The sequence below is a fragment of the Simochromis diagramma genome, unplaced genomic scaffold, assembly GCF_900408965.1.
Source record: "Simochromis diagramma unplaced genomic scaffold, fSimDia1.1 OVJJ01000321.1, whole genome shotgun sequence".
Taxonomy (NCBI): Eukaryota; Metazoa; Chordata; class Actinopteri; order Cichliformes; family Cichlidae; genus Simochromis; species Simochromis diagramma.
In genome coordinates this window covers 437380-449653 of record NW_024386772.1, presented here as the reverse complement: position 1 = coordinate 449653, position 12274 = coordinate 437380, and the positions used below count along the sequence as shown (strand labels likewise).

The 12274-nt window shown below is 44.3% G+C and overlaps 1 long non-coding RNA gene across 1 annotated transcript; it reads left to right on the top strand.

Annotated features, from left to right (window-relative positions):
• Positions 1-10023: 10023 nt before the first annotated feature.
• On the top strand, positions 10024-11100 carry LOC120739065. Its single transcript, XR_005697113.1, has 2 exons — positions 10024-10713; positions 10796-11100. It is a non-coding gene; the product is annotated as an uncharacterized LOC120739065 (long non-coding RNA).
• Positions 11101-12274: the final 1174 nt, after the last annotated feature.

Genomic DNA, 12274 nt, shown 5'->3' with positions numbered 1-12274 from the left:
CAGGCACAAAGAAATTACGGAGGCTATCACTTATCACCTGACCAAAGCTATGGCTCCCATCAACACTGTGCAAAACGAGGGATTTAGGAAAATGATCAACACCCTAGACAAACGCTACACAGTGCCGTCCCGCAACTATTTTTCTATTGTTGCACTACCTGCTCTATACACGCAGCGTCGAACAACGGTGGAGACGGAATTTCAAGCAGTACAACATTTTGCAGCAACGACAAAATGTGAGACATTTGTTGTTTTTATGTTTATTTATTGTTTTTATGTTCAGTTTCAACTGTTACGAAGTTGATGTGCAGTTAATAAGTGCAATAAATATTTATACTGGAAAAGAGAATCGTGATCTCAATTCTAAGCCAAAAAATCCTGATTCTCATTTTATGCAAAATCGTGCAGCCCTAGTTTGTATACAAAATACAAAACTATTGCCCTGAAAGTAAATAGAGAGTGAGCTGCCTTGGCAGAGTTGCTGTCTTGGACTTCTACTTGTTTTTATATCTTGATGCATGCTCATCATGCAGGTGAGGAAATCTCAGAAAGTAGATTCTGTTCATCTGGACGTAGCGTTTTCTGTGGGAAAAACGTTTCTGATCCAAGTGACTTCTTCAGTCTCAGCTAAATGGTAAATGGCCTGTATTTATATAGCGCTTTACTAGTCCCTAAGGACCCCAAAGCGCTTTACATATCCAGTCATCCACCCATTCACACACACATTCACACACTGGTGATGGCAAGCTACATTGTAGCCACAGCCACCCTGGGGCACACTGACAGAGGCGACTCAGCTGACTGCTTGGTTGGGAAAACCGACCACAGAAAGAACAAGATAGAACTCACAACAGCAAAAAAGAGTCAAACAGTGAAGTGTAGATTATTGGACATGAGGTCTTTCTCTTCCGAGTCCCTGTTAGTACATGAATTAATAATTGATCAGCACACTGATTTACTCTGCCTTACAGAAACCTGGTTACAGCAGGATGATTATGTTAGTTGACATGAATCAACACCCCCGAGTCATTCTAGTTGTCAGAATCCTCAAAGCTGAGGGGAAGATGACAGTATTGGATAATAAATACACAGCGGTGGGAAGTAGATTTCATCACAGTAGATGTCTTTCTGAAAGTCCTGTAACCAGGGCTGGACTGGGACAAAAAAATCGGCCTGGGCATTTTGACTAGAGACCGGCCCCCCAGGTATTATAGGAGAAGCCATAAAGCCTTTGAATGAAAACAGACGCTGTTGTGACAGTGATGTACACCAGCGGTCCCCAACCCCCGGGCCTCGGACCGGTACCGGTCAGTGAGTCGTTTGGTCCCGGGCCGCGAGAGTTGAGGCTCAGGTGTGAAATGTATAGTTTTCAGGGTTTTTATCGGTTTTCAGCTTTATTTTGTTATCGTTTTTATCGTTAACTCTGTTTTCATGGGTCTTTTCACGTGTGTTATGAATAAATCTTCTTTTTTTCGGTACAGGTACTAGTTTTATCTTGTTGTATTTATCCGCGACACCTTAAAGGCCGGTCCGTGAAAATATTGTCGGGCATAAACCGGTCCGTGGCGCAAAAAAGGTTGGGGACCGCTGATGTACACTGTCTTGTGTATGATTTCTATACATTTTATGTCAGAGAAAAACTTTGGTTGTAAGATTCAGATATTTAACAAAAGCTAGACATTTTAAATGGGAAAAGGAAAGAAAAGTATTTCTTTGTGCCCCCCTTTCCCTGTTAATGCCCTACCTGGCCCTCTGGCAAAACTTTGCTAGACCCGCCCCTGCACAGTTACCAGCTGTCAGCGTAAAAAAGGATCCTGGTGTTATTTGTCTCTCAGAAACAGTTCATAACTTCCCTTCAACTCATTCATGTCAACTAAAAGGTAAACCTGTTTCTCCATCACCTGTTCAGCTCTGATGATTCAGTAAGGACATCTCCTGGTTTCATCTTCATGTTTCCCTCTCACCACATTTCCAAACCGGCATCATGACCAGCAGCCTTTACAGCTGTGGCTCCAGCAAACATCAGCTGATACTAGAAATTAATATTAAATAAATTCTAACAACAGCTGATCAAGCTTAAACGTGCAACTGTTGTTTAGCGCAACATCCGGTGGTTTCCTTTTTCTGGCGCAAAGTGGGCGATAAACAAACAAGAGAGAAAAGCTGATTAGCTGATCATTGATCAGTTTCATGATCATGTTCATTGAAGTAGAAACAGGAGAGGGAGGGGAAAGAATGAGCGAAGAAGAGGCAGCTGACAGCGTAAAGACAGAATAAATCCAGCTTTGTGTCTTTTTCCATCCTAGCTGAAGTCCGGGACAAACTGCTCCTTTTCAGCTCAATACAAAACGCGTAATATTTTCTCTGAATGAGGGATGATTCCATTGGCAACTCTACTAACAAACCTTATGAATAAAATAAAGTTCACTATCAGTAACATCATAGCACCCACCTAGCTGTATAGAAAGTCCGTCATGCTAGCTAGCACGCAGTACGAGTTATTGTAACTGACTGTAAAAAGTCAGCACAACGAAAATAAACTCCACCCAAGCTTGGTTTATATCTGACCCAGATAGACTGCAGGTCATAACTTCTTACCTGAAGTTCAGTTCACCTGACACTGGGACTGGCGGCCGCCTCGGGTCTCTCCTCTTGCCTCCCCTTTCTCTCATCCACCTGCTGGCCTCCACCACTTGCTAATGTTACCGAATCTGTGGAAGCTCCGCGATGCCCCCACCAAACAACTGAGTTACTTTTACACACCGGCCAGCATCTGGCCAATCCACCACCTTTCATTGTTTATACCGTTACCAAAAAAAAAAAAACTCATCGGCCCATAAAAACGAAAAATCACCATCGGCCCACCCCAGTCCAGCTATGGCTGTAACTAAGTTTAAAGATATCATTCATTCACTGTTATCTTTTTCAATGCACCGTGCCAACAGAGAGCAGAGCAGCTACCTGAAAACTACTCTCACACAGGTCAGTTAACCTATATTAATTTTCTACTTTATAAAAAAAGTCCTCCATAAAATTAGAATCACTATGGAAGCTGAAGGCTCTGCCTCCCATTCTACTTTTAAATACTCTACGAACAACAAGTAGGCCTGCAGTGTGAGCGCGAAGTGCTCTAATAGGGTGATATGGTACTACAAGGTCATTAAGATAAGATGGGGCCTGATTATTTAAGACCTTGTATGTGAGGAGCAGGATTTTGAATTCTGGATTTAACAGGAAGCCAATGAAGGGAAGCCAATACAGGAGAAATCTGCTCTCTCTTTCTAGTCCCTGTCAGGACTCTTGCTGCAGCATTTTGGATTAGCTGAAGGCTTTTCAGTGAGTTTTTTGGACATCCTGATAATAATGAATTACAGTCATCCAGCCTGGAAGTAATAAATGCATGAACTAGTTTTTCAGCGTCACTCTGAGACAGGATATTTCTAACTTTAGAGATGTTGCGCAAATGGAAGAAAGCAGTCTTACATATTTGTTTATGTGCATTGAAGGACATATCCTGGTCAAAAATGACTCCAAGGTTCTTCACAGCGTTACTGGAGGCCAAGGTAATGCCATCCAGAGGAAGCATCCAGATTAATGAGTTTTTAGCTTACGGAGAATCACCTTGTTGGTGTAAAAATATAATAAAACCTTTGTTATGTTTGACATTTTTCATAGATACAACAAAAGAAATTACAACAGGCTGCCAGTAACAAAGTGCACAAAAAACAAATTTAAAATGAATTCTTTGATATGTTTTCTGTATTGTGTAGACACAACTCTGTTTATTCATTTATGTGTCTTTTGTATGCCGTAGCATGTAGTTCAATATTACACCTCTGATGTCATATACAGCAGTTGTGGTACCAAGATACTCAGGGGACACCAATTAAGGACCACTGGTCTACACAGCTGAATGCTACTTGATGTTACTGTTGTTAAGCTTTGAGCTGTAACGGCTACCTGCCAAATAAAACAAGTATTTTATATTGTCTGTGAGAAAAACACAACTCTTTTTTTTTTTTTTTTTTTTTTTTTTTGTGTCCCGTTTGGATCTTTAGCCATCAGAATTGTTGTCTTAAGGCCAAGAAAGATGCCAAGCGGATTTATTTTACCAAGTGGATCATCATGGCCTTGCCATATTGGTCCATTTGATTGACCTTTATTATAATTATGAATTTATTTTATTTTCAGTTGCTACAAACGGGACAGACACGACTGGGGGATAGGACAGGGAGAAAGAATGAAAGAAAGAAAAAAAACGGCACCATCACAATAAACTAGCTAGCAGTAGATAACAGTAGATACTAAATAATAAACGATATTGTGCAGCACGCAAGATAGACAGCGCACAATGTGCTTTGAGGCAGCAGCCAAGAAAGCTGTAGTCCGCGTCTGTGAATACCCGTGTGTACACCTGTGTGCATACCTGTGTGGATCAGCATGCTTGGTTTCTCCATGTAACGATCTGCTAGAGGGTGTGGGGAGCCACAGCCCCGTCCTCCAGGGTATGAAGCAGGTATGGAGGAGATCAAAACTCCAGACATCCAGAGGCCCCCAGAACACAAGAGACCAAGGAAGACCAACAGAGGGGCAGCCGCGCCACTGTCCCAGAAAGAGCTGAGGAGAGTCCCAGATGAGGGCTCACTCAGCAGCCGCGGAGCAGAAGCCAGGGGGAGTTGCAGTGACGCGCCCGTGAGCTCCGCCGGCAGCCAGCTGTGCCTGAGTGACCGAGCCCCAGGCCGAGAGGCCGGGGGCACCCCACCTCCGAAGTGGCCCGAGCGAGCCCCAGGCTCCAGGCCCCGATAAGCGGCCGCCAAGGAGTGAGCCGGTGTGTACCCGGACGCCCACCCCCAGACACAAAGAACCACCAACGCACCGACACCTGAGGGAGTCCGCCACTGGCAGGGGAAGTGGTGGGTGGAGATAGGCCTCCAAACCTTGGAGGGCCTGAGATGTCCCCAGAGAGGTGGCGTCTGATACCCAACCTGACATATAGACACAGACATACAGGCACACACAGACACAAACATCCATTCCCACCCTCATGCTCTCATATGCACTTACTCCACACTCAACCAACATGGAGACAGACATAAAGAGACGCTGTACACACAATCACACTCCCCAAGCGTACTCTACGAACCGGGTCTAGGTACCCTTGCCCCTGGAGGGGGGAACTGCACCCAGACCCAGGTGGTGTTACCCTTTTCCCTGCGGTGGGGAGAGGCAGACCGCCCTGACTCCGCAGCAGCAGGGAGGCCCCACACTCCAGACCGCAGTCGGACGGCCAACTCCTCCTAGCCTCCCCGCTCCAGCAGGCCGCAGAGAACGGGGGTGAGAGAAGACTCCAAACCTCCCTCCACCCGCTCATTGTAGTGTTGATGCATGTGTGTTCTAAGGTGCAATTAAAACCCAGGAGGGCATGGAGCTACCTGCCAGAGAGCAGCAGGTAAGCGCATAGTCCCTCCTGCTAGCCCTCAATGTCTACGTGTATTCAAAATTGAGAGGTGGGCAACGACGCCAGGGGTGAGGTGTACACCCTGATGGTAATTTGGACTCCGTGTATCGTGCCCACCCCCAAGATCCTATATGTATGGTAATGAGAGTGTGAGTAATGTGAATGTCTAAGCTGTGGGATAAAATTGAGGCAGAGGCAGCCAGAAGGGGACAGAGGGGGGGGGGGGGGGGGTAGCCTCCTCTGCACCCTGGTGACATACCCCTACTCCAAGGCCCTGCATGTGTGGGTGGTTGTGGTGGAGCGGGAAGAGGGAGGCAGCTGGAGATGGGGAGGGAAGGAAGGGAGGGGCAGGTGACCCCTCCCTGGGGCCAGCTCCCCCGCTGACCCCAGTAGGCACTCCCATACTCCGCGACCCGCCAGGGAAAGGGGGCCCAGGCCCATCCAGACCGGGGCCCAGAGCAGCAGCGCCCCCCGGCCCCACAGAGCCCGGGACAGTCCACCCAACCCCACCACAGAGAAAACTGCACCCACCCCACCATCCATTCATCTTCCAGACTACATGAGACAATAGACGCCCAGGCTGAGATCTTCCTCCACCTCTCCTGTATCTCCCCCTCCTGCAGAGAGTTCCTGAGGAGAGGAAAGCTCCTGCAAGGTGTGACAATCTCCCCCACCAGTTGAAGAGCCCCCCAGGCGGCTCGACGTACCGGCGGCACCCTGCGCCAGGGATGGGCCCCCATGCACCCACCCGCCCACAACCCCGGCAACACACAAACCAGGACCCAAGGCCCCGAGGCCCGGCCAGGGCCCCAGCCCAGAGACGGAGCGCCCCCAGAACCTCACGCCCATCCCGGACCCAGCCAGGGGCAGCCAGGCTACCAGGTCAGTAACCCACGTCCGTCAGCACAGACCCTCCCCTAGCCCCGCTGCACGCAGCCACGAGGAAACCGTCACCCGAGAGCCAAAAGAGCCCCCACCCGGACATGACCGCTACCCCGGGTTGAGCCCCCCAAGGAAGATGCCTCCGGGGAACCCCCCGACGCCCTAAGCCTGTCCCTACCCCCACACCAATCATAACAGTGAAGGCGGGACCAAACTATGACCCCCCACCCCCACTAGGTGATGGAGCTGATCAAAGGAGCCCAGAGCAATTGATCTGATGTGGTGGCAGAGGCTGTATCAAGACTAATGTAATCTAATAGATAATTTCTATATTGGTTAGAATTAAGATTGTTTTTATTTTTCCAGTTCATGAGGACTGTTTTCTTGGCTATGCATAGGGCAGTGAAAACCATATGGGCTATATTCTTTTCTGAAGTGACATTATCTAAGCTGCCCAACAAACATACTAAGGGGGAAGTTGGAATGTTACATTTCAGACACTTTGATAAGTCTTCACATATCTCGCGCCAAAACTTCTGCACTGGTGGACAGAACCAAAGAGCATGAATGTAATTGTCTGGTGTATTGCCTTGACAGTGTGAGCAGTTGTTGGAAGATGTAAAGCCCATCTTGAACATCCGATGACCTGTATAGTGCACTCTATGTAGTATTTTGTATTGTATTAATTGCAGACTGGGATTTTTAATCAATTTAAAGGTTTTTAAGCATACCTGAGACCAGAAGTTTTGGTCTAAGCTGACTGATAAATCTGCTTCCCACTTTGCAATAGGAAGGGATATTGATTCATCTAATTTAGAAAGTGTTCTGTATATTTTAGATAATAATTTGGGGGATTTAAGAGTAAGGAAATGTGCCGCACTTGGTGGTGTTTGTAATTCAACTTGCCTGAGGTTAAATTTCTTTTTTACTATGGATTTAATTTGTTGATATTCTAAAAATATTTTCTTGTTGATCCCATATTGTGCAACTAGTCTGTCAAATGGAATAAATTCTGTTCCCTCTAATATATGTTCTAAGTATTTAATTCCTTTACAACTCCATTCTGGGAAATTAATCATATTATTGTTTTGTAATATGTCAGGGTTGTTCCAGATAGGTGTACGTTTGCATGGGATTAATGAAGACTCCGTTATTTTTTAGAAACTCCCACCATGCTGTCAGAGAGAAGCTGATGTTGATTCTTTTAAAGCATTCATGTCTTTTGATGTTTGAGCTAATAAATGGTAGGTCTGAAATCTCTAGATCCTTGCATAGTGCCTGTTCAACATCTAGCCAGGGCTCATCTAAGAAGGTATGTTTTGACCATTCTGAGATGAACTGAAGCCTGTTGGCTAAGAAGTATTGGTGAAAATTAGGCAGATCTAATCCTCCTCTATCCTTGGTTCTTTGTAGCGTTTTTAAGCTGATACGCGGGGGTTTATCTTTCCAAAGGAATTTGGAAATATATGAATCCAGAGATCTGAACCAATCTTGTGATGGTTTGTTAGGGATCATCAAAAATAAGTAATTTATTTTTGGCAAGATCATCATTTTTATAGTGGCGACCCTTCCCATGAGTGATATGGGTAAAGATTTCCATCTAGTCAGATCGCCTTCTACTTTCTTTAGAAGTGGGATGTGGTTTAATTTAGTTAAGTCTGAAAGCTTAGGAGAAACATTAATACCTAAATATTTAATATTTCCGGATTGCAGTGGGGCAGAGGAAGAATTATGGAAGGAGCAGTTAATGGGGAGAACTGTAGATTTTGGCCAGTTAATTGAATAATCTGAAACTCTTGAAAACCAGTTTATTAGAGTAATTACCTCAGAGAGGTTGGTTTGTGTGTTTTGCAGAAAAAGCAACACATCATCCGCATAGAGACTGATTTTATGTTCTATGTTCTTACATTTTATGCCCTTAATTGTTGTAGCCTGCTGCTGCTAGAGGTTCGATAAAAATTGCAAAAAGTGAAGGGGAAAGTGGGCATCCCTGTCTGGTGCCCCTCAGGAGACAGAAGCTGGAGGATGTCTGGTCATTTGTTCTGATATGAGCTGTTGGGGAATTGTATAATATTCTTATCCAGTTTATGAAAGAGTTTCCAAAACCAAATTTGTGTAAAGTTGCGAATAAAAATTTCCAGTTAACTCTATCAAATGCTTTTTCTGCATCTAGAGATAATATTATGGTTTCGATGTTTTTATTGTATGAGTAGTCTATTAAATTAAGTAATCTACGAGTGTTTGTTGAGGAGTGCCGACCTTTTATGAAACCAGTTTGGTCAGGATGAATTAAGAGGGGGGTTATTTTCTCTAATCTCTTTGAGAGAGCTTTGCAGATTATTTTAAGGTCTACATTTAAAAGAGAAATTGGACGATAGCTTGAGGGAAATAAAGGGTCTTTGCCTGGTTTTAGCAGGAGACTAATGTTGGCAGAATTCATATTTGGTGGTAGTCTGCCATTTTCCTCGATTTCCTGCAACATTCCGTGGAATACTGGTGCCAGAATTGTCCAGAATTCTTTGTAGAATTCTGCAGGGAAGCCGTCTGGACCTGGAGCCTTATTATTGGGCATACTTATCAGGGCTTCCTGATAAAAACACAACTGAAAAACACAACTCTAACTCCAGGTGGACTAAACCTGGTAAGCGATGAAAGCGGCATAAAGGAGCCTCCATAAGTTTTTGGAATCCATTTTCAGTCTACCAACCGATTAATTCATGCAATTTAATTATGGCGCTAATTACCTGGAAACTAAAACAAAGCTTTCATTTCAGGTTTCCAAGAACACTTCATCTTCTCACATTGTAATATAATCCCACAAAGCAGTTTTGCAACCACCACAACCCCGCTGCACGCTCCCTACAGCCAAGAACAATATAAGGGCTTACACACGATGTTTCAAAACAGATGCAACCATATCTAAAGCTAACAGCTCATTTCAGGCACACACAGGTGAGCAATTTTATTATGAAACCATTAACCAGTGTGCCCGGTCACAAACAATCAAGACATACAATAAACTTTTGTAACCATAACCTATTAAAATGTGGATAACATTTTACTCGGGCCCAAAACCAAATTTACACAGATATGTACCAAGTACAGGACTGTATAAATTCCTGCCTACCTACATTTTTAAACTGCAGCTCATGATAAGCAAAGCTTTATTTTCCTCTGTAGTGATGGGATTTCCGGCTCCTTTTAGAGAACCGGCTCTTTCGGCTCCTCTTCAGGTTGTTTTGTTGCTTTAATTAATTTATTATTAACAACAATATAAAATTATGCACAAAAATGAATTAATGTATTGTACTAAGACATTAAAAATGTACTAATGTAAAAAAAGTGGTTTTATTTATATATGTTTATATATAAATATATGTGGTGGCCCCTAGAGACAAAGCACGTACAAACTTCAAAACACATTTCTAGCGTTAACTGAACTTCCAAAACAGAGCTACCTAGATCACTTAAATTACACAATTGAAAGTATATGTGTATTGTTTGTGTATTTATACACAAGCACTCATATATATTCAAATAATTTAAAAAAAATGTTCATTTACCTGTTACTACCACACACCAAATCCGGTTGTTGGTACTTGCTGGCTTGTGTAGCCACTAGGTAACAAAAGCTCAACACTGCGCCCTAGCATCCTGGAGCACTTCTGTTGTGTTTTGTGCCTCCCCTGCACCCTGGTGACACACCCGCACCCCAAGGCCCTACTTGTGTGGGTGGGTGTGTTGGAGCGGGAAGAGGGAGGCAGCCGGGGATGGGGAGGCTGCTACTTCTCACTGCCTTGTTTGGCTATATAATTACAAAGATACATACAAAGACTTTTTAAGCTCTTATCATTTTACTTTTTCACAACTGCCGACACACTCAACCATTAACACGGTGTCATTTTTTCTTCTGTTCTCAGAGTCCAGGTAATACTTTTCACTGAACTGTTGCAATGAGACAACACTGCCCACATTAGGTGGAACCGGAAATTACAACACTGCCAGAGTTCCTGTATATAATCTACACAGCACCAAGTGTCAGAGCTTTCTGCTTTCCTCCTTTGCTGTGTAGTAATGACAATAAAAAAAGGAAAAGCTGAAATAAGTCAGGTTATTAACTTGAAACGACTCCTCCATTTGTTACTGTTTTACGGACACCTTGTAACTGTCATGGTTCTCAAGATCTGGAGAGGTCGTGGTGTGTGTGTGTATTTTTTGTCTTAACCTCTCCCACCAGGGCGGAACTGGACCTTGATTCCCCGCCTCTGAACCCACCCTGAACACACACCTGTGGCTCATTCACACTGATCCTGGCAGACTACTTAAGATGGCAAGAGAGGCTGCTTCCTCCCTGGATTGTCACACTACCAAGCGTCAGTGTAGCTTAGCCTATGAAAGTGTTCCTTTGATCTCCTAGAGTTTCCTTCTGACATTGTTTTTTTTCTCTGTGTACAGGCCTTCTAGACTCCCTGCCTGTCTTCCCTGCCGTCTGGATTTCTGTGGATGTGTGTGAGTGAGGGTGAGCTTTTTGGTGTGGACATTTTGAGTGAGTTACGGATCAAGTGGAAGAAGAGCGTGTGTGTACCCCCGTCTTGGACCTTCCCCTTCGGACCCCGCCCTACTCCCTGGAGCCCCGTGTTATCTGTTCCACTGTATATATGTATATATTCTCACTTGGTGTCACATTGCAAATAAACCCTCACCTTCTCTCTAAACTTCAGAGTCCTGCGAGTGAGTCCTCTGCCTACTAATCTGTGACAGTAACTGTGTGTTTTTAAGGACGCAGCACGCACCTCTGCAGGCTCACATACCAACAATGAGTACAGCAGGGCTGAGCAGATGAGTTTGGTTGGCACAGTGTCGGTCTGCAGAGGGAATACTAGCAGCTGCACAGATCCAGATTTTGTTTGTCGGCAGTGTCACGGTACTGGCTTGTGTGACCCAGTGTTTTGAGTTTCTTTGTATTTTGTTGTTCATTTGTGTTCTAGTTTCATATTCAGCTGACCTAAATTCTGTCATGGCTAGGGTGCAGTTACAGTTCATGGTTTAACAGATTCCCCTTGTGTCTCACCCGTGTTTAAGTCTCCCTCATTGGTTAGTGTGTCTAATCTGTCATGTCTCATGTCTGTGAGTTTCATGTTGTGTAGCTCATGTCATTTCTGTGTCTTATTATGGTTCCCGTTTCACTTTGAAGGGATCTTGTGGTGCATGTTCATTGTTTTACTTTCACTTCCACTGTGGCGTCATGATGTTCATGGTAGCAGCTGTTCCCTCGTGTTTTTCCACTTCCCCTTATTACCTCTTGTGTATTTAGTCTATTTGTTTCCGTTTAGTCATTGTCAGGTCGTCTGTGTTACCTCCCCCATGTCTTGTCACAGTGTTCAGAGTGTTCATAGTCATAGTCTTCCTAGTTTTCATAGTTGAATCACAATTTTCTTAGTTTTCATTTTTCCCTGTTTAGGTTCTAGTGTAGTTTCACCACTGTCCTTGCTGCTTGCTTTTTGTCTCCTTGTATGAGCCCTAATAAAGGCTCGCCTTTCGTTTAGAGTTCAGTTCCGTCTCCTCGCCTGTGTCTCCTCCTGGGTTCTCCTCACTCGACCCACCACCGTGACATCCAGATATCTAAATGGAAGCTTTGTACAGCTAAACCCAATAATTAAATCAACTGATCGTAAAATTAACACTGAATTGAATTAACATCAGAATAAAGCTCAGCTAGGAAGATGCAACAAACACACGTCCGTCTCGTCTGGTACATAACAGCCGGGCTGATAAGACGCAGAAAGAAAAGGCAAAACTGAAACTCTTCTCAGAACAACAGTGTGTGAGTCATCACTGGACTAACAGCTCAGTTCAATAATTCAATGCTCCTCTGTAAGTATGAATTATTAAGCCTGGAGACGATGTCCTGTGCTGTGAAACCGTTCCAATGAA